We start from the raw sequence: 22,255 nt of genomic DNA, 5'->3' as shown, positions 1-22,255 counted from the left end.
AGAAACACGTCCGGGATTTATGTGACCGTCTGTTTATACTACTGTAACAGAAGACCTGGACCTGGTATTTATTTATAAAGGACAACTTATAAAGGACAGAGGTTATTTTCTTACTGTTCTGTAAGTTGAGAGTCAGTTGATTATCTGAAGGCAATAACTGACCAGGACCTTAGTGCCACACCATTCTATGGCAAAAGGTGAGGTCTGAGGACCAGAGCCAGAAGCTTGGAGAGTAAGAGGCTGAACTCATCTTTTTCAGGACTGGCCACTTCCACTGTTTAGGCATTAGTACATTTGTGAAAGTTGAGTCCTCATGTCTTAGTCACCTCTGTAGTAGCCAGGGTTATCTAGGAGACCAGAACAGACAGAATCAATAGTCAAGTTAGAAGTGAGTTTATTAGATTGGCCCCTGAAATGTGGTTGGGAGCAACAGTGGCTGAATGCATGCTAGAGAGGGGAAGGGCCCAGTAGCTGCTCAGCCCACAAGACTGAGTGCCTCAGCCGTCCCAACCTGGTTCTGAAGGTCTGCAGGATCGGAAAGGGAAGGGTGTGGTGGCTGTACTTTCAGCATTAGGAGATCGAGGCAGGTGGACCATCAAAAGTTAAAGACAAACCTGCTCTATATAGTGAGCTCTAGATGAGATTCTGTCTCAGAAAGAAGAAAAGAGTGAAGGCTAGGGACATAACTCAATGGTAGAGTGCTTACCTGGCATGCACCAGGCCCCATTGAAAAGAGCAAGCAGTCTACACACAATTCCAGCAGTTTGCACAGTAGCCCTTAAGTAGGAACAACCAGAACACCTGTCACCTGATGATAGATAAATAAGATCTGGTACATTTATACAGTTCGATATTGTTCGGTAATAAAAACAAATGGAGTTTACTGATTCATGCCAGGGCATAAATAAACCTTGGAAGAGAGGATAAGTGAAAGACGTTAGACACAAAGAGCTATCTGTCATATGATCCATTTATGTGCAATGTCCAATGTTCAAAACAAGCCAATCCATAGATATCAAAAAAGAGTAGAATTATATAGTGGTGATCATTGCACAACAGTGTAAAATTATACTCATGCTTACTAGTTACACATTTTACCCTTTTTAAAGTGTTTGTATGTGTGCATATATGGGCACACATGCATGCAAATGCCCCTGAGGTTAGAACAGGGTGTTGGATCCTTTAGAGCTGGAATTACAGGAGGGTGGGCGCCACCAACATGGGTGCCAAGAACCAAACTCAGATCTTCATAAAGAGCAGCAGCAGCCCTGGAGTACGGAGCCGTCACTCCAGCCCTAGTTAGTGTGCTTTAAATATTAACGTGAAAACTCAGAGCGGACCAGGACAGTGGGGGCACATGCCTTAATTCCAGCACTTGGGAGGCAGAGGCCAGCCTGGTCTACAGAGTGAATTCCAGGACAGCCAAGGCTATCCAGAGAAACCCTGTCTTGAAAACAAAAACAGAGGCCGGGCAGTGGTGGCTCACGCCTTTAATCCCAGCACTTGGGAGGCAGAGGCAGGTGGATTTCTTGGCTGTCCTGGGCTATACAGAGAAACCCTGTCTCGAAAAAACACAAAAAAAAAAAAAGAAAGAAAGAAAAGAAAGAAAAAAAGAAAACAAAAACAGAAAATCAAACAAATAAAAACCAAACCAAGACAAAATTCAAAAGAGTAGATTTTCATGAAACTCTTGGCTCTGTAAGGATACAGGGGCAGAATTTAGATATAACTGGAGTAAGAAGTTGAGGCTGAAGGGAAGCAAAAGCCTGAAGATGGTCCAGAGAGGGCAGGGGTAGAGGGTAGGCAGTGGGTTGTCAGGGAGCATGCTGGGTGTGAAGGGGAAGGGTGATCGAGCTGCTGGGAGCCATTTGCAGGCACCTGGCCCTTCTGTGAGACTGCAGGGAACCTTTGCAGGCGCCAGTCCGAACTGGGCGACAGTTTGGTGGCAGGTTTTCTGAGCTGAAAGGGCAGTGCGTATTCATTGTCTCCTTGCTCTCACATCACAGTCTTAAGTGCTACCTATGGCCCAGAAGCTACTTGTTCCATTAGCTTCTCCCCACAAGGCTGTGAGAGCCAGTCTCTAACAACAGAAAGATCATGTTCCTTTGCTAGCCAGTGAGTGATGAGTCCTCAGTCAGCCCCTAGCCCAAGGCTCTTAGCCCCACTCCATCAATGCCTTCCCACCTTCCTCAGGTCCCTAGGGCCTCTGCTCTTACAGACAGGAGAACAAGCCATAGCAGCTGTACAGAAGCAGGTACATACTTAATTTCATGGTTCCAAGAATTTCCTTCAAATCTTTCACCTCCTGTTCCTGTAGGTGAGCTGTTAGCCTGACAGGATCCTTACAAAACGCCAGTGTAAGACAGTGTGGGGCAGAGTCATTGCAAATGTCTCTTTTGTAAGCTACTGAGGAATCAGTAAGGACCTTCCTTGAAGAACTGCTATGTAAAATTTGCCGTCAAAACCACTCCCCCCCACTTTTAAAAGTGAGAGAGACCCTTGGGTATTTTTTTTTTTTAAAGAACAGATCAAAGAGAATAGAGTCTATAAAAGAGCGAGTCCATAAGTTAGATGCAGCCCCAGTTAGCCTGCCTTCTCTCGGGAGCCCAAGGGATTCACTGGAGCTGTGCCGTGTACCAGCTGGAGGGATCACCGCTCTTCCTTCTCTTTCCCACACCACAAAGCAAGTAGCTTACATTATCCTTCATTCCAAATACAAATTAAAATACCTAATCTTACCAGATGTGATTAAGATGATCCTTGAAGTTGTTCACACACTTAATAAGCCCAGTTACATTTTTTTTATTAACCCTGACGTAGATCCCGTTGTTGCTGAATCATAAGTTTAGCATTTTTTGATTTAATGAAGCATCAATTTCCCCTTCTCCAGACACGGCAGATCTTGGGCAGTGGTGGGAAAATACCCCTGCACGGTGTCTGCTCAGTGTGGTAACTTACACAGTGTCGTCTGCTCAGTGTGGTAACTTACATGGTGTCTGCTCAGTGTGGCAACTTACACGGTGTCTGCTCAGTGTGGTAACTTACACGGTGTCTGCTCAGTGTGGTAACTTACACGGTGTCTGCTCAGTGTGATAACTTACATGGTGTCTGCTCAGTGTGGCAACTTACACGGTGTCTGCTCAGTGTGGTAACTTACATGGTGTCTGCTCAGTGTGGCAACTTACACGGTGTCTGCTCAGTGTGGTAACTTACATGGTGTCTGCTCAGTGTGGCAACTTGTTTTCAGATGTGGATTTATACTTTGATGATTGGTTTGGTTTTGCTTCCTGATCAGGGATGTCTCTGCTGGTCTCTTAGGAAGAAGATGAGTTGGGAGTGAGTTGACCTCAGGGAGGGAATGGCAGACCCTGAGTATCCAGAGGTCTGATTAGTCCATCGTGACATCCAGTTGCCAGGGCAATTGGTAAGGTTTCTTTTCGGGAACATATTTAGTATCCATATACAAAGTAGAACTCAGTTGGCTCGTTACTGGAACATTGAATCTAATGATATGTTTGCAGAGCACGGTGATGCACCACCCTGTAAAAGGCCTTTTTCAAGGAACATCTCTGCACACTGTGCTCAACATTTGTAATCCTGGAGTGACTTTATATAGGAACCAAAAGAGAAGTGAGGGCTGTGGAGGTGGCTCAGTTTGTAAGTGCACGCTGTGCAAGTACGGGGACCTGGATTTGGATCCCCACCAGCACTCACATAAAAGCATCTATAACTCTAATGTGTGTGGGGAAGGGAGAGCACGGACAGAGACTGGCAAGTCCCCAGAGTTCACTCACCAGGCAGCCTAGTGAAATTGATGAGCTCCAGGTTCAGTGAGAGACTGTCTCAAAAACTAAGAAGGGGCTGGCATGATTATTCTTTACATGTGCCAGCTGCCACACCGTTGGCCTGACTTCAGTCCTTAGAACCCACACGGTAGAAGGAGAGCACCAGTTCCCACTAGTTGTACTCTGGCCTCCACACATGTGCTATGGCACATATATGACTCCCTCCACCCCCACAAAATGAATGAATAAGCATATAATTAAAACATTTTAATTAGAGGGTTAAAGAGATGACTCAGTAGTTGGCATCTCTTCCAGAGGACACCAATTTGATCCCCATAATCCACAAGGTGGTTCACAGCGATCTGTAACTCCAGTTCCAGGGTATCCAACACCCTCTTCTGGCCTCTATAAGCATGCACATATGGGGTGCACAGATGACATCCATGAAGGTAAAACACCCTGACACATAGAAATAAAGGGAGAAAAATTTAAAGATAGAGAATGATAGAAGATACCAGAGCTAACCACTGACCTTCATATGAATGCACACACATATTCACATACACGAAACACACACACAAAGAGAAATCAGTGGTCTTTTCCTATACTTCCTTTAGGCTATCTCTCTCCTCTCTCTCTCTCTCTCTCTCTCTCTCTCTCTCTCTCTCTCTCTCTCTCTCTCTCTCTCTCTCTGTGTGTGTGTGTGTGTGGAGAGAGAGAGACAGACAGACAGACAGACAGACAGAGAGATAGACAGAGAGATATAGTGTATATGCATCCAGGTGCCTAAGGAAGCCGGAGATGTTGGATCCCCTGAAGCTGGAGTTACAGACGGTTGTGAGCTGCCATATTTATGTGTGCTGAGAACTGAACCTGGTCCTGCAAGAGAATCAACCTCTTTTAACCAATGAGTCATTTCTCTAGTCCTGAAATAAGTCTTTAAAAAACAAAATTCATAGAAGAGATTGACAGGCTCCATTTTGGATCCTGTCAGTAGTCAAAACTGAACCAGGGAAAAAAGAGAATTGTAAAATATTATCTTTGTCCCTTTTTCTCTATATAATTAAATGTTGATTTACTCCTTTAGCAGTTTTTCATTAAACACTATCTATTGTGTTTGAGAGAAGTGTGGTAGGTTTGCTTCAGAGAACCCTAGTCATGCCCTGCCTTCATGGAGCTTACAGTCAGAAGTGCCCGTGTAATCACACAAATATAAATGAGTTTTGACAAGTGCTGTAAAGAACTGGTACCCTGAAGGATATCCCTGTAGAGGGATGTTTCACTGGACAGAAGGGGGAAGGGCATGGAACCCACACTCCAGAGATGGGTGATTAGTAATTCTTGGTGACGCCTGGATGAAGAGTGTTTCAAACTGTGGGGACAGCAGAGGCCAATCAGACAGCAAAGGCTATGTCAGCACAGCATTCCTGGGATCCTTGGGATCAGTGAAGTGGGTAGGCTGTATGGGCTCAGAGCATGGGCAAGCTCATGCTAACAAGGCAGCCTGATCTCTTTGTTAACAGGTTCTGTTGCTTTAAACTATGAAGAATTTGAAAACAATCCCTGTCGTAGGCCATCTATCTGCCTAGCGGGACACTATCCACACACAGAGTGGAGTCATGTTGTCCTCGCCAGCACTCACATACAGAGCTGTCTCCTCACTGCTCTGCTGACAGACATGCTGTTCACTGTCTTTAATCTGTTTTATGAAAGGCAGCAAGAACGCATGGCTATTCTGTGCAGTCTCTGAGAACATAGCCCATTGCATTATGAAAATCATTCTGACTGCACAGAAAAACAGCAGAGCCCTACGGAGTTATTTTAGGCCAGTAGTTTTGTTTTCAATTTTCTTTCCTAACAGTAGAATTCATTTTAAATGAGTCTTAACAGCACCAAACAGTCAGGTGATTTTTTTTCCTTCTCCTTTGTGCCTTTCTACTTCTGGCTTTTCATGTTTTCTAGTATGAACATGTCTTGCTTTTATAATCAAGAGAATTTTTTTAAAAATTATATGTCTGCTGCAGGAAGCTGAATTGTTTCATGATGACAAGGTTCAGGGACTAGTACAGATTGAAACAGATGGCTCCCTCTGTTGTAGTACCCCCTGGTGACCCTTTCACAACCAGGGATTACCAAAGCACAAAGTGACCATGGCTTCTTCACCATGAAATTATACAGGACAGCGGGAACCTTACTGACAAACAGATGTGGGTTTTCCCCCCCAACTAGTGCTTTTCTTAATGAAATGGTTGCTTAGAAACCAGACCATAATAATAACTTTTCTATATTTAGTCTGTGAAATGATTCAGTTTGCAGTTATTAAGTCAAAGAATGCTAATTAGATACAACTGAACTCGCCCATTATTTCTTGTCTGGCAGTTCAGCAACTAAACAGTTAAATCAGCCGCATCTCCTCCAGCATGTGTCTCTCCAGATGCTCCTCATAACGGGGACCCACCAGGAAAATGACAGCTCATGCTCCACTCTTTCCTGGGCCACTATGGAGTGGCCTGGTGGCGCCTGCTCCCTCACTGTGGTATGTGTTCAGAGCTATTCCATGTAGTAGTTATTAGGCTGCTGAGAAGATCAGTTAGGTCAGTGGGTCAAAAATTGTATGTGAAAAAATGAAAATAAACTCAATTTACAATAAGCTCACTGAAACAGCAGTGTGAAAAGAAGCAGCCAGGACTGAAGATGGTTTAGAATGACAGAACTTAGAAGTGGAACCTCTGCTGTGCCATTACTAACAATAGGAAATCTTTATACTATGTTTGGCAGGTAATGAAAGCAAGTATTTTAGTCAGGCGTGATAGTAAATACCTATAATCCCAGGCAGGATGTTGAAGTCTGGTTGACCCTGTAGTGAAACATTTCCTAAATCAAACAACAATCTTAATTTGAAACTAAATCAAATCTAGGGGAAAGTAGACACCTGCCTTTCATTGATTTGATGACTGTCTAATTCATCTGTCACATAGTAGCACATTTAATTCATCTGTCACATAGTAGCATATTCAAAAGCACTTAAAAGCATTAAAGAATCAAAAGAGCAGAGAGTGGCCAAAGAAACCCCTGAAGAGAAAGCCAGAGCTCCTAAGGCATGAACTCAGCATGAGAACCTGCGTTTGCCCTGCAGATATTTGCCTGAAATTAAACTGTGGACAAGTTACAGAAATGAAAACTTGGAGCACTCCAAGTGAGATTAAACCACAAATACCCTCTAATCCTAAACTTAGACCCCTAAGGAATCTACCTCAAGTCAGTTAGAGGTATTGGTGTGAACCCTACACTGTCGTGCACACCTGAATTCCTGGCACATGGGATGTAGAGGCAGGAGGATCATGAATTAAAAGCTAATCGAGACTCTATAGCAAGACCCTGTTTTTAAAAAAAATGTATTGTGGCGGGGCGATGGTGGCGCACGCCTTTAATCCCAGCACTTGGGAGGCAGAGGCAGGCGGATTTCTTAGTTTGAGGCCAGCCTGGTCTACAGAGTGAGTTCCAGGACAGCCAGGGCTACACAGAGAAACCCTACACAGAGAAAACCAAAAAAAAAAAAAAATGTATTGTGGTTTTACACATGTGTGACCATAGCATACAATTTGACCCGAGCATTTTTTAACATTTCATTGGCACTAATTTTCTCACAGTATTGTAGCAGTCATCACTACTATTAAAACTTTCATCCTCCAAAACAAAAATGATGCTGACCATTACAGTAACACCCATTTCTCCCTCCATAATAATTCTTTTTTTTTTTTTTTTTTTTCAATAAAATTTTATTTTCCCAAACGTACAGCTGACTGAACCTGCTCATGCATCTTCACCAGCAGCCGGGGCGTCTCCACCCTTTGTGTTTCTGGTGTAAATTACTTGGGCTCTGTGCTTTGAAACCAGCTTGATGAGTCCTTTACTAAGCAGCTCCTGAAGGGCTGCCCTGGCCAAGGAACCTCAAATCTTCAGTCTCTCAGAGACCACAGCTGGAGTAATGAGCTTGTAGTTGGGCACTTCCTTACAGAGTTTGTCGTATGTAGCTTTGTCAAACAGGACGAGGTTGTTCAGCTTGTCCCGAACTTTGCCTTTGGACCACTTCTTCTTTTTGGCCTTGCCACCAGATTTATTTACGGGGTCCTTGTCTTTTTTGGCCGACTTTCCGGCATCTTTCTTCTTCTTGTCGTCTTTGGGCGGCATGGCAAAACTCAGAGAGTAGTGTGGACCACTGCAGCCTCACTAAGATGTCGGAAAAAAAGCCTCCATAATAATTCTTAAAGCCGGTGACTAGCACAGAGCCCTCATAACCAAACACAAGAAAACAAGGTCCAATAATACTTCAGATATTAGATTTGTTGCTCACAAGTTAAGAAGTAATTCTGCTTACTATATTTAAAAAAAAATACAAGATAAACTTGACAATAACTTTAGGAAGTAAAAAACAAAAACCAAACAAACCATCAAACTGATTTTTTTTAAGGGAACATCTAAAAATAAAATGTAGAATATCTAAATGTAGGCAGACACAACCAGGGAGTTTTAATGAACCAAAAAGTAAAAAAATAATTGTAGGCAATGAGCATAGAAAATATTTCTAAGGAGGGAAATCAGGAAGAAAGCTGAAAAGATTTAATCTCTTAAGGTCTTAAAACACATTTGTGTGTCTAAAAGCCAACACAATTTTAATTTAATGCAAGGTCTACTCGACAACCAAAGATTTCCTAGGAAAATGGCGAGTGTCGGTGTATTGAGACAGAAGATGTACCTGTAGTCACTGAGGCTCAGGATAAAAAGGGAAAGTGGGAGTCATAAAGATGTTACACACACAGTTGCGCAATGCTTGTGATACTCCTAAAGACCACCTAGTTATGCATATAGAGTGACACGGTTTATGTCGCATAGTTAGATCACAGGGAACCTCCTCTTACTAAAAGTCAAGCAGTTAGTATCTTTATCTCATAAGGAGTCCCTAGACATTAGTAAGAAAGGTACCTAGTGGGTAAATACACAAATAGGCAATTTTTAAATGAGACTTCTGGTTCTCTCTTGGTAAAAAAATTAATTAGAACATTTTGAAATGCAGTTCAAAAATGACTTGGGTTGTTTCTCTTCAGGGAATTCACCCTGAGGGTCTAAAGAGAGCTGGATCCTACAGTGGTTCTGTCAAAGCCTGCATGATTGGCTTTGTGAAGAGTTTTGGGGGGCTGCTCTTTTAGTTGAAAACTTATTGCATGGGTTTGTTTGTTTTGTGGAGTGTTTTGCTTGTTAGGTGGTTGGTTGGTTGGGGTTTTTGTTTGTTTTGTTTGAGACCATCTGTCCCAGACTGGCCTCAAATTCACTATGTGGCCAAATCCTGGGAACCTAGAGCCTTACATTCTGCTACTACTCAGTTACATCTGAGCCCCTTTGTATTTAGTTTAATTTATTTTGTTTGTTTTGAGGCTACCTCCATCTCTCTATGTAGCCAAGGGTGACCTTGAACTTCTGATCCTCCTACCTCTGCCATCTGAGTTCTGGGATTACAAACTGTCCCACCAAGCCCTTTCCTGCAGTGCTGGGGCTGGAACTCAGGGCTTCACGCCAGCACTTACCAACTGTGCTACTTCCCCAGCTGGGCCTGCTTTTTGCAACAATTCATCTGTCCATCTTCAAGAAGCCCTGCTTTCACTTTATCTCCTTTCTATATTCCTCTTTTCATCCCTCTCCTTGAATCTTTATGATGCACAAAATACAGGTTATAGCCTACAGAGTCTTGTGATCAACTAGAGAGGTACTGCTGGTTACATTTGTATTACATAGTAACAATGCTTAGATCTGCTGATTAGAGGATAAGAGAACTGACCCCGGCTTAATGCTAACAGCTAACTTCTGCACATGCGCATTACTTTTGTTTTAATTAACCATTTGCTTACTCCTTTTTTGTTGTTGTAGTACTAAGGATTGAGTTCCCAATGGAGATTACATGTGTGGTGCCGTGCACACCCATTCCCGAGTGGCTCTGAGGATTAGAACCTAATCTTCAAGCTCCTACAGCAAGTGTTTTTCCCAGTGAGCCATCTCACCAAACCTCTTACTTTTTTCTCTCTTATTGTGAGACATGGCCTCACTAAGTTGCCCAGGCTGGCTTTGAACTCACATTGTAGTGCTTGTAGACTATGTAAAGCCTTTAGAGTACAGTGGGTACAGACCTGCACTACCAGGCCTGGGTCCCTCTTTTTCTTTTTTTTCCTTTTTTAAGATTTACTTATTTTATGTGTATGAGTCTTCTGATGTATGTATGTATGTATGTATGTATGTATGTATGTATGTATATCATACATGTGTGTCTGGTGCCTGTAGGGGTCAGAAAAGGGCATTGGGTCTTCTGGAACTATAGTTATAGATGGTTTGTTTGTAAGCCTCTGTGGATGCTAAGAATTGAGCTCGGGTCATCTAAAAGAGCAACAGGTACTCGTATTCGCTGAGCCATCTCTTGAGCCCCCTTCATTTTTTAAATACAACTAATTTTTTAAATTTATTTTTTATGTATACGTTAGAATGCCTACGTATATAAGAGTGTACTATGTGCATGCGTGGTGCTCTTGAGGGCCAGAAGAGGGCCTCGTGTCCTCTGGAACTGGAGATACAGGTGGTTATGAGCTACCTGATGTGGGTGCTGGGAATAGAACTTGCATCCTCTACAAGCCCAGCAAGTGCCCTTAACCTTGGACCTTAGGACCTGAAGCTTAATTCTTAAATAATTACTTATTTCAACCATTTCATTAATATACTTATATTATGATTTTAAGGTTTTAAACATTAGCATTTTGGGTCACTTAGCTTGTTTAGTCAGGATCTCACTGTAGTCCAGGCTGGCCTAGAGCTCACCATGTAGCCCAAGCTGGCCTCAAACTCTTGATCCTAACACCTCAGCCTCCCAAGCCATGGGATCACATGTGTGCACTGTCACACCTGGATAGTTTTGTTTTCCTTTTTACTTCTTTGTAGTGTTTGAAGCTTTTACAGTGACCTGTCATATTGTCACTCTGGGGTGGAATCAAATTTTTTGACTGTAGAAGCAAAGTTACTTAAATTTTAAAACAAAATGTATGTGGGTATTTTGCATGAATGTATGTTATGAATTCGTTGTGTGCGGTGCCCCTGGAGGCCAGAAGAGAACAATGGACCCCCTAGGACTGGAGTCACAGACAGTTTTAGCTGCTAAGTGGGTACTGGGAATCGAACCTCGATCCTCTGGGAGAACAACCACTCCTGTAACTTCTGAGCCTACTCTCTAGTCCCAAGCATCACTTTTTGTTTGTTTGTTTGTTTGTTTGTTTGTTTTGTTTTTTCAAGACAGGGTCTCTCTGTGTAGCTCTGGCTGTCCTGGAACTCACTCTGTAGACCAGGCTGGCCTCGAACTCAGAAAGCCTCCTGCCTCTGCCTCCAAGTGCTGGGATTAAAGGCATGCACCACCACCGCCCGGCCCCAGCATCATTTTTTAATGGTCCTCCTTTATCCTCTACTTATTCTTCTTGCCTTTTGCTGTGCCTGTATTTGAACCAATGGCCTCACATATGCTAAACAAATGTTCTGCCTACTAGCCATCTTGTCAGTTCTAACCACGTCTTATTATACATTGGTACTTTCTACAGGATTTGAATCTGATGGGTGGAAGTCAGTCCCTAACTAGATCTGGAAACCCCGGAGGCTATAGCAGAGTGCTTTTGTGTGCACACGTTTTCAGGAGAGACGTGCTTCTGTAGCATGGTAACAGTAGCCTGCTTGATCTCTGGATGATGCTGTAGTTATAAGCCCTGTGCATCATGGTTCCTGGTTTTGCAATGTTCACTTTCTCTAAGTCAGTTATAGCCTTGGGTTCCTGTCATCAGTGTTTGCCTAATTATCTTGTTAGTACATCTACTAGGCGTAACTAAGGAAAAAGACACTTTAAGAAGGGCCTCTATCCTGTCTCCGTCACAGGCTGGTGCCCCAGGCGTTAGGAGACCCTGAGCAAGTAGATCTGTCCCATCTCGCCCAAGCTTTAGGCCAAGTGACTTCCATCAGTCAGCTGTGCTGATGCAGCAGCTTCTTTGTAGGCCGGAGGTGAGATGGCACTGGAAACCCAGGCTTCAGGTGCCCCTCCTGCCCTGTCATTCAGGTGCTCTGAAGACATAGAGCGGCAGTTACCTGCCTCAGCTTGAGGTTTGCAGGAAGTGTAGAGAGGGTTTTATTTTTTACCTGGAGATGACTCAAAGAGCGAATCAGCTCAAGTTCTCTGGAAAGTCAAGAGCCCTTCTGGCCTTTTTATCAGTAACTGTCTCTTGGTGTGCTTTTTCCCTCTGTGAAAGCCATGCAAAGAGAAGTTAATGAACTATAGAAGTGATCCCTGAAAGTGTCTCAGGAGAATTCAGCAAATGACATCTTTATTTCTCACCCATGAGCAGCTGAAATGTAAGGTGCTCTGAGTACACAAAGCAGTGATTACTGTCAAAGCTGTGCCTTCCCTCCCTCCTTCCTTTTTTTTGTTCTCCCTCCTTCCCTCCCTCCCTCCCTCCCTCCCTCCCTCCCTCCCTCCCTCTTTCCTTCTGTATTATGTGTGTGAGAGAGAGAGGATGTATGCACACGTGACGTGTGTAAGCACCTTTGTGTGTAGCTGTTGCACACGATTGAAGTACGTGTGTACTTCAGAGGTCAACTTCAGGTGTCGGTCCTGCATTTTCACCTTGTTTGAGATGGTCTCTGTTGTTCACCACTGCAAACCTCCCATCTCGACCCTAGGAACATGGAGATTCCAGATGTCCATGGTCTTATCCAGCGACACATGAATTCTGAGGATTCAGACTTGGGTTGTCAGACTTACAGTGAACACTTTGCCCATGGAGCTGTCTCCACGGCTCACTTGATGGTTTTCTAGATATCTGCTCTCGTATTGCTCCTCTCTGGGCTCACCTATAAGCTCTTACTTGGTAGAGGCAGCCCTGGGGAGACCAGGTAAAGGGCTCGAAGTGGCCTATGAAGCTGTTGTGTAGAGGAGTTTGAGGAGCTGGTTAAAAAGCCGGCTGAAGCTGGGCGGTGGTGGCGCACGCCTTTAATCCCAGCACTTGGGAGGCAGAGGCAGGCGGATTTCTGAGTTTGAGGCCAGCCTGGTCTACAGAGTGAGTTCCAGGACAGCCAGGGCTACACAGAGAAACCCTATCTCAAAAAAAAAAACAAAAAACAAAACAACAACAAAACAAAAACAAAAAAACGGGCTGAAGTCCTCGCTTTCCAGTTCCCGTTTGTGTGACTCTTTTAGCATCGCTATGCTGGTAGCATTTCACTTTAGAAGCATTTGTAAATTATATTAATATCACTATGTCCCCCTTTCACAAGCTAAATAAATATACCAAGTGGAAAAAAGTATTCCCCAGGAATCCCATCGGGACCCTGAGAATGTGTACTTGTTACACAGAATGTGGGCCACCTCTCCCGTGGACCTCGGAGTCCTGCAGAAAATACATGTCCTGGAGCAAGGCTGATGTTACCCGGACTTGAAAGCATGAAGTTTGCTGTCTTTAGGGTTAGAGTGCCATGAGGCTTTTACTATTTCTGTAGTTATTTCCCCAGGCACGGCTGCTAGGTGGGCTGTGGTATGAAGAATGGCAGCTCAGCTTTGCCTCGTGCCAGCTCTGTTCTCAACTCTGATCTTCACTCTGTCTCCTCAGTAAAATTAGAAATGGTGATGGGTCCTGTTCAGAGCATCGTCTAGTGCATCGATGGGCTGGGCGCATGTTTGGAGCTTGGTGTTTGAGGACACTCAGTGTGTGTTAGTGGTTTCCTGTTAGTTTCTTATGGATACTATTTCATGGGGCAGGGATGCTCACTTGGTGAAGTGCTTGCTGTGTAAATAGGAGGCCCTGAGATTCATCTGATCCCTCGCACTCACATAAAACCCAGATGTGGCTGTGCACATGGATGATCTCAGTGCTGGGAAGGCTGAGACAGGGGGATGTCCAAGGCTCACTAGCCAGTCCAGTCAATTGGTGAGGTTTAGTGTGAGACTTTATCTCTAAAACTAAAGTGGAAGTGACTGAGGAAAAACACCACATGTTGACCTCTGACTTCCACGTACATATGCACAGATGGTTCATAATCAAGGCTGGGCGTTGTGACACACACCTGTTCTCCCAGCACTCAGGTGGTAGGATCAGAAATTCAAGTCCAGCCTTAGCTACATATGGAATTCAAGACTTCCTGGGTTACATGAGACTCTGTCTTGCCTCAAAAAATAAGCAGGGAGGCTGGCTATAATAATCAGAAAGCAAGATAAATATGTATAAAATCATCAAAAAACAAACTCAGTAAGTGTTTAAAAGAAAAAGATATATATAATTTCATGATTCAAGGGTCTTCTGTGTGGCTGTCAGTAAGCACAGGTTGTTCACATATTTTTACTGTTCAAAGTGGAAATTAGGAAACTATTTAAACAAACTTGTCTGTATTACCTTAGGTATGAATTTACTACTTAGTCCCTTATTATAGCCCACTGAGATAGTTGAGTGGGTAAAGCACTCGCTGACAAACCTATTGACCTGAGTTTGATCTGCAGAGCCCACGTCATGAAGATGACTCCCACCGTTGTCCTCTGCCTCCACATGTCCTCCATGATGTCATCCTCCATGACATGCTTGAACAAGCACACACACAAGTGAAAAATGCCTAAGTGTGAAAGTGTGAACAGGTTTGATAGCTAGCTAGCTGCTGTAGATTCTTACTGATCTTCAGCCGTGGCCACCAGTGTTCCTTAGTGTGCCCTGCTTTTCCTCAGGCTTGAATAACACTCAGTCTGCATCTGTATGGATTTTTGGACCTGTCTATAGTCAGCACCCCTCTGGAGCCTTCAAGTAACTAAACATCATATGGGCATGCCTGATGTTATCATTTATTGTAATTACAAAGACAGCTGCTATTCAGTCGAAATCTCTACACTTCCTTGATGTAATAACCAGCTTCCCCAGTTTGTGCAATTTCCTGGAATTTTGGTGTTGAAATCATCATTAGTTTCTACCCTAATGAGACTGCTCCTGTATCAGCGGACATACCTGGCTGAGGCATGACCTCCCTCTCCTCCTCTCCCTCCTCACATGGTGTCTGTTTCTTTGTAATCTAGAGACGCAAGAGAGACCAATGCATATTGGTGATTATTTCTTTGTAATCATAAAGAAAGGTTCTTTGTTTCTTTTCTTTTTTTTTGTTTTTGTTTTTTTGTTGTTGTTGTTGTTTTTTGAGACAGGGTTTCTATGTACAGCCCTGGCTGTCCTGGAACTCACTCTGTAGACCAGGCTGGCCTCGAACTCAGAAATCCACTTGCCTCTGCCTCCCAAGTGCTGGGATTAAGGTGTGCACCACCACCACCTGGCAGGTTCTTTGTTTCTGATCCCTTCTTCTTGTCTTTTGTCTCCTCTTCTCCCCGCCCCCCACTCCCACCCTCTCTTCCTCTCCCCCTTTGTCAGGCTAGCCTTGAGCTTGCTATGTAACCCAGGCTGGCCTTGAACTCATGAACCACCTCTGCTTCCCAAATGCTAGGATTGTAGGAGTCATCATTGTGTTCAGCTGACCACTTCCCTTGACCGTTATTCATTGTTCTTTCAAACTAGAACTTCTCCTACAGATGAATACATATCTTCTTGTCTTTCTAGTTTTCGTTGTTTCTTTCTTTCTTTTTTTTTTTTTTGGTTTTTCGAGACAGGGTTTCTCTGTGTAGTCCTGGCTGTCCTGGAACTCACTCTGTAGACCAGGCTGGCCTCGAACTCAGAAATCCGCCTGCCTCTGCCTCCCAAGTGCTGGGATTAAAGGCGCCACCACTGCCTGGACTTTATAGTTTTTGAAATGAATTTATTAATGACATTGACTAACATTCTTTGTTGTTGCTGTTGTTATTTGGCTTTATGAGACAACATTTCACTTACTAGCTCAGGTTTGTCTGTAATTATGCATCCCAGGCTGGCCCTGGACTTGAGTCTTTCCACAGCCTTCTGAGTGCTGGCATCACGGGCCTGTGACTATGTGAACAGTCATCTGCTCTGTTTTATCCCACTAGTTTGACGATCATTTCCACCTCTCTGTTTTCTCTTGGCAACAGAGTCTTGCTGAAGCCCAGGCTGGCTTCAGACTTGTCATCCCTCTGCGGTCTGCTTCTGGGTGCTGGGATGTTAGCGTGCCCTATTACTTGGTTCACCTCTTGTCCTTTTAAAATAGTTTTGTCTAGTAATGACCTCCCCGGTTCTAGATAAAATGCTTATGTGGATCTTTCTTGTTGAAGAAAAAGTTGAACATCATCTACTCTTTTCTTTTTAATTATTATTTCGTTATTTTGTGTGTATGAGTATTTTGTGTACATGCATGTCTGTGTACTGCTTGTGTATATTACCTGTAGAAGGCAGAGGGGTCAGAGTCCCTGAGTCTGTTGCAAGCAGCCATGTGGGTGTGGGGAATTGAACCCAGGTCTTCTGGAATAGCAGTCAGTGAGGCATCTCTTCAGTCCTGTCTACTCCTTTTCTACACCTTAGAGATGGGCTGAGTGCAGGTGCAGACACATCCACAATAATCACATCCTCTGACAACATGTGCTTGGTTTTGTTTCCTTTAGGTTTTTTTGTTTGTTTGTTTGTTTTGTTTTTGTCTTTTTTGTTTTTTTAAGACAGAGGCTCTTAACAGCCTAGAATGCCTCAAATTCACTATGTTCAAGAGTATAGCTTTGAACTTGTGATCTTTCTGCCTCTACCTCTCAAGTGTCAGGATTAGACGTGGATGCTACCATGTAGAGCCATTCCTCCTCCCCCCCTTTTAAAAAACCTATCATTTAAATCTTTTTTAAGATTTGTTTTTTATGTATTTAAATGAATGTTTTGTTCACATGTTTGTATGTGCATTCTGTGTGTACTTGTTGTGCACAGAGGCAGAAGAGGGTGTTGGTTCCCCTGGAACTGATGTTATGATTGTAAGTTTCTCTGTGAGGGCTGGAAACAGAACCCTGGTCTTCTGCAAGAGTAGCACACGCTCTTAGTCACTGGCCCACCCCGTACCACCTTCTGACTCTATCTTTGGGCGGTGTTTGCTGCTGGCCCTGTGGGTGTTCATCAGAAGTGAAGTTCAGTGATCAGCCTGTCTTCTGCATTTGCTTCCTCCAGTACTTGTAGCTAAGTTTTTCCAAATGATCCAACAGTTTTGCCAAACACATTGTTCGGCTCCCTGTTCAGTCTGTTGCTCTGGACTGTAGACGCTTGTCTCAGACTCTTTTGACCTTATTTGTGGACTTCCACCTTTCCTTCCCTTCTCCCCACCCACGGCTTCACTCTCCTGCCGCTTCCCTCCCCTCCTCCTTCATTGCCACTCGAGGGAGATTTAAGATGAAAACATAGATATTTATGGTTATTATGCCACATTTGGTCACAAATGTAGCTTAGATTTCCATGTCTATTCTGGGAATATTTGATAAATGTGTATTTCCTCTGTTTTAAGTACAGTTGAATTCTGAACACACTGTTCTAATCTCAGTTTTCCCTTAATAATGGGGCTTGGAATTAATTCCATAACAGCTCTTTAAAAAGCTGCTGCTTCATTTGTGTGGGGGAGGGGTACATCAGATTTCACTGGATGAATGACCATGATTTAACCAGCTCTCTATTCCTTAGCATTTAATTTGATTTGAGTCACTTCTATTATAAACAGTGATGATTTTATGCATAGCAATTATCTACTTGTACTGATGTGTGTTGGAATAAATTCTTAGAGTAGGATTTCTGACTTAATGCAGAATTTAGATAGGTTTTTTTTTTTTTTAACCCAGTAGACCATTTTCTTAAGAATGTAAGACAGTCTATGAGATATGAAATCTTGACTCTTCCCTCATTTGGCTCACAGGAAGCCATTTTCTTTTTCGCTGCAGGGGCAGCCAAAGCCAGTTTGGAGCTGAAACTCTGCCCTTGGCAGTGCATTTCCCTCAGCATTTGAGATATGCCATGCTGTTTTATCCTATTTTTAATCTATCTAAAAGCCTGAAAAAGAAGACAAGAAGTGCTCTCTATTTAGATTTTTGTTTGGATCTATTGGGCACATGGGAACTAGGAGAGTGAGAAGCTCAAGGTCACTCAGCTCTAGAATGAGTTTAAGGCCAGCCTGGGTTACATGAAAAACTGTTTCATAATACATAAAAATATAAAGGGGACTAGGGCCAGGTGTGAATGTTCATGTGCACAGTCCTAGCACTTGGGAGGCAGAGGCGGGTGGATCTCTGTAGACCAATGTAGACCAACATAGAGCAGGCCTCCAGGGCTATCGTCACTGTCCTCCACCTCCTCTTCTCGATTTTTCAAGACAGGGTTTTTTTTTTTTTATGCATACCTTGCTGTACTTGGCTGAAATTGTATCTTAAAGTGGGTGAGGGGGGGTAGAGAGAGAGAGAAAGAGAGAGAGAGAGAGAGAGAGAGAGAGAGAGAAGGAGGAGGAAGAGGAGGAGGAGGAGGAGGAAGAGGAGGAGGAGGAACAAGATAGTTCAGTGGGTAGAGAGAGAAGAAGAAGAAGGAGGAGGAGGAGGAGGAGGAAGAGGAGGAACAAGATAGTTCAGTGGGTAGAGGCACCTGCTGCCAAGCCCCAGGACCTGAGTTTAATCTCTGAGATCAACACGGTGGAAGGAGAGAACCAACTCCTGCAAGTTGTCCTCTGACCTCTGCACACACACATGGCACATGCACACACACATGCATACACACACACATGGCACATGCACACACACATACACACACATGGCACATGCTCACACACATACACACATAAATACATGTAATAAAAAATTTAAATTGTACATGTTCATAGTGTACTATGTGATGTTTAAATACATGTAATAATTATGTAATAGGTAATAACTTTCTGGGATACTTTATTCACTTCCCTCATCATAGGGTTCATCTGTGCATACAGGTTAAGCTAGAGATGCAGTCAATGGCCCTGGGGTGAACCCCAGCACTAGAAAAGAGAAATAATTTGTACAGTTCATTTGGGGGTCAAGGCAGGAGGATCAGAAGTTCTGTAGCCTGGGCTAAATAAATCATGAAACTCTCCCTTCAAACGATAATAGCAACAGTTTTTTCCCTTATTATGAAGTGCTGGGATTTAAGGCATCTGTCATCATATCCAGGTATTTTTTCTTTTTTTTTTCTTTTTTAAAGATTTATTTATTTATTTTATGTATTCACCATTGCTCTCTTCAGAAACACCAGAAGAGGGCATCAGACCCCATTGCTGATGGTTGTGAGCCACCATGTGGTTGCTGGGAATTGAACTTGGGACCTCTGGAAGAGAAGTTCCAGCCCCCAGATATTATTTTTCAAAGATTAAAAATAGAATTGTGTGTGTGTGTGTGTGTGTGTGTGTGTGTGTGTGTGTGTGAGAGAGAGAGAGAGAGAGAGAGAGAGAGAGAGCGCACAAGCCCTGGAATTGAAGGGTGACCAGAACTAAACTCAGTCCTATGCAAGAGTTCATATTCTTAACTTCTGACCCATCTCTAGCCTCAAACAACAGTTTTTTTAAAGTGTACAATTCAGTAGTTATTCTTATAGCCATAGGACCCGTGCCATTTTGACAGTCAGATTTAGAGTGTTTTACATCACCCCAGAAAGACTCTGTATCCAGTAGTGGTGTCTCATCACTCATCCAACTCACAGCCTTAGCTAACCACCTCATCTGCTTTCTCTGTGTGCAGACTGGCCTCATCTGAGTGGCCCATGGAAATAGAGTCGTACAATCTGTGTGGTGTGTATGTCTCTTACAGTTTTGTTTGCAGAAGCGCCTGAGGAGTTTGAGTGAGTAGGTCGTTTTCCTGCTTCTGCAAGCCCTTTGGGTAGTTGTTTTCTGCTCAGGAAGAGGGAGGCGGATTAGTTGTGAAGTCAAGATGACTTAGCAGGCTCCCGAGATGGAGCCAGTCAGCACCAGCATTTGGAGCTATCCATCTTACAATGACGTGAGGCCAGCCTTCTCCTGCTCTCACTACTTCTTGTGGAGGCTCTCAGATCACTTGGCAGCTGGCTAAGCGATCATCTGGGGGTGGTAGGGAAGACAGTTACTTTGCAAGGCTGCTTGTTTTGTTACAAGATGGACTTTCAGGAAGTTTCCATGTTGAACCAGTTCACCTAAGCCCTGTGTGTGACTTGGCATGGAGCAGAATCCCATGAACCATTGTGGTTTGGCTTCGCCTTTACTCTGCACGTCTTACCTGCTACATAGCACCCGGCAGCAGTCGTCTCCTGTAGTCAGTGTAGGCACCTTGATGGCTCATGTGCTGACCCTGAAGTTAGCCCACTTTTCAGATTACAGAGGGAATTACCAGGTGAGAGGGACCAAAGGTTATGTGTAGGTTATAAAACAAACTTGGCATGACAAAGTTAGAGTAATAACCATCAAAAACCAAATTAAATAAACGCAATCTCATCCTTTGCACTGCTGTGGTCCTCACCTTTATATGTGGTTCTTACCCCCTGGCGAGTAAGGCTGGCACATCCTGTATCCCACAGATACATTCTAAAGTAATAGCTGCATTCTAGAAGGAAAACCTCAAGCGGTAGTCAGAGGGCCCGAGGTAGTTGTCTGTGGCGTGGCCTGGCAGGAAGATGATCAACTTGGCAGGTGAATCCAGGACTGGGGGAAGTGGGCTGTGCTTAGCTGTCGGTGCCCTTTTTGTGGAAGAGTCAGGTAGTTAGTGCTGCCTGGTGGAGCTTCAACTTCAGCATTGCAGAAAGAGAAAAGGAAAGAAAAGAAATCTAAAATGGGTGTCCCAGTTAGGGTTTCTCTTGCTGTGATGAAACACCATTACCAAATCAACTTGGGCAAGAAAGGTCTCATTTGACTTACATCATAGTCCCTCACTGAAGGATGGCCAGGACAGGAGCTCAGACAGGGCAGGGAGCTGGAGGCACGACCTGTTTGCAGAGCCATGCAGGGGTGCTTGCTTACTGGCTTTCTCCTCATGGCTTTCTCAGCCTGCTTTTTTGTTTGTTTGTTTTGTTTTTGTTTTTGTGAGACAGGGTTTCTCTGTGTAGCCCTGGCTGTCCTGGAACTCACTCTGTAGACCAGGCTGGCCTCGAACTCAGAAATCCACCTGCCTCTGCCTCCCAAGTGCTGGGATTAAAGGTGTGCACCACCACTGCCCAGCATCTCAGCCCACTTTCTTATAGAGCCTAGGACTACCAGCTGGGGGCATGCCATTACCCACAATGGGCTGGGCCCTCCCTCATCAATTACTAATTAAGAAAATGTCTTGCAGCCTGATCTTATGGAAGCATCTTCTCAATTAATGGTTCCCTCTCAGATAACTCTAGTATGTCAAGTTGACATAAAACTAGCCAGCACAGGAGGTTAAAAGGTTGGAGAACTGGGAAAAAAAGAAAGAAAGGAAAGGAAAGTCCAGGTGATGGTGGTGCACATGTTTAATCCTAGCACTTGGGATGCAGAGGCAAGCAGATCTCTGTGAGTTCAAGGCCAGCCTGGTGTACAGTGTGAGTCCAGGACAGCCAACACTATACAAAGAAACCCTGTCTCAAAACATAAGCTAGTGTTTATTAGCTTCTGTGTCCAAAAAGCCTGGTGATCAGCACAGTCAGACCTGGAGGCTCAGAGAATCTATCTAGGCTCTTCCTTCCCTCCTCTCATTGCCTGCTTCTTGTCTCTATGTTGGTGTCTTGCTGGGTGGGTTTTATCTTCACAATGGCCGCTGGAAGTCCAGGACACCAAACAAAGGGGTGACAGGCTACCTTTTCTTGGAGTTCCAATCTGGATTCTAGACTCATTTCTGAACCAATCATTGTGGTAGGGATGGGGGATTGTGTTGTAATTTGCCAACCTGAGGTCTGAGTCCCAGCCAGAGGGAGAGCAAGTGGGTTACCAGCACACTGAAGTAGCACTCAGACAGAGACTAAGAGTATGGACCACTGATTCCCAAAAGAACCCCAGAATGGTGTCAGGAGGGATAGATAGTGTGTACAGCCACATGTCTGAGCTTGTTTGGCTAGAATAAGACCTCTGAAGAAGTAAATAACTATTTCTGCTAAAGACTGGAGAAAGAGAGAAAATAGAAATAAATGCTAGCTGGAGAGACATTAGGAAAGGATGGTTTCAGAATCCTAGATAACCATGTTCTGTCCAGCAAATGCCACTTCTGCCACCATTCACTCCAAAGCAATGCTCTGCTCCTCAAAGGAAGCATCTCTGAGTGGGAGCCCAAGTGAAAAGCGGCCACAGTGAAGACTTGCTGTCTGCCCATCCTTCCTCTTTCTTAGTAAACAATTCATTTACCTTTTCCTTAAGCCACACACATATTTCCTAAGCTAGAACGTTCCCTGATTCTACCTGGAACTTCCAAAGACTTCTCAGTCAGTTTACATAGTAGAATGAATTGCGTTCTCTTCCCGTCTCAGCCTGAAATACCACATGAACAGAGCTTCTGCTTGCATGATGTTTGAGCCCAC

General features: G+C 43.9%; 1 protein-coding gene and 1 pseudogene across 1 annotated transcript in view; one reads left to right on the top strand and one right to left on the bottom strand.

Moving 5' to 3' along the window:
• The window catches only part of Tango6 (transport and golgi organization 6 homolog), a 169,434-nt gene that overhangs the window by 76,738 nt on the left and 70,441 nt on the right, over positions 1–22,255 (top strand). The window lies entirely within an intron of this gene.
• On the bottom strand, positions 7,599–8,028 carry LOC114622192 (annotated as a pseudogene).

The sequence above is a fragment of the Grammomys surdaster genome, unplaced genomic scaffold (assembly GCF_004785775.1).
Source record: "Grammomys surdaster isolate TR1022 unplaced genomic scaffold, NIH_TR_1.0 187, whole genome shotgun sequence".
NCBI lineage: Eukaryota > Metazoa > Chordata > Mammalia > Rodentia > Muridae > Grammomys > Grammomys surdaster.
Note: the sequence above shows the minus strand (reverse complement) of the source record. Positions and strands in the feature narration are given on the sequence as shown.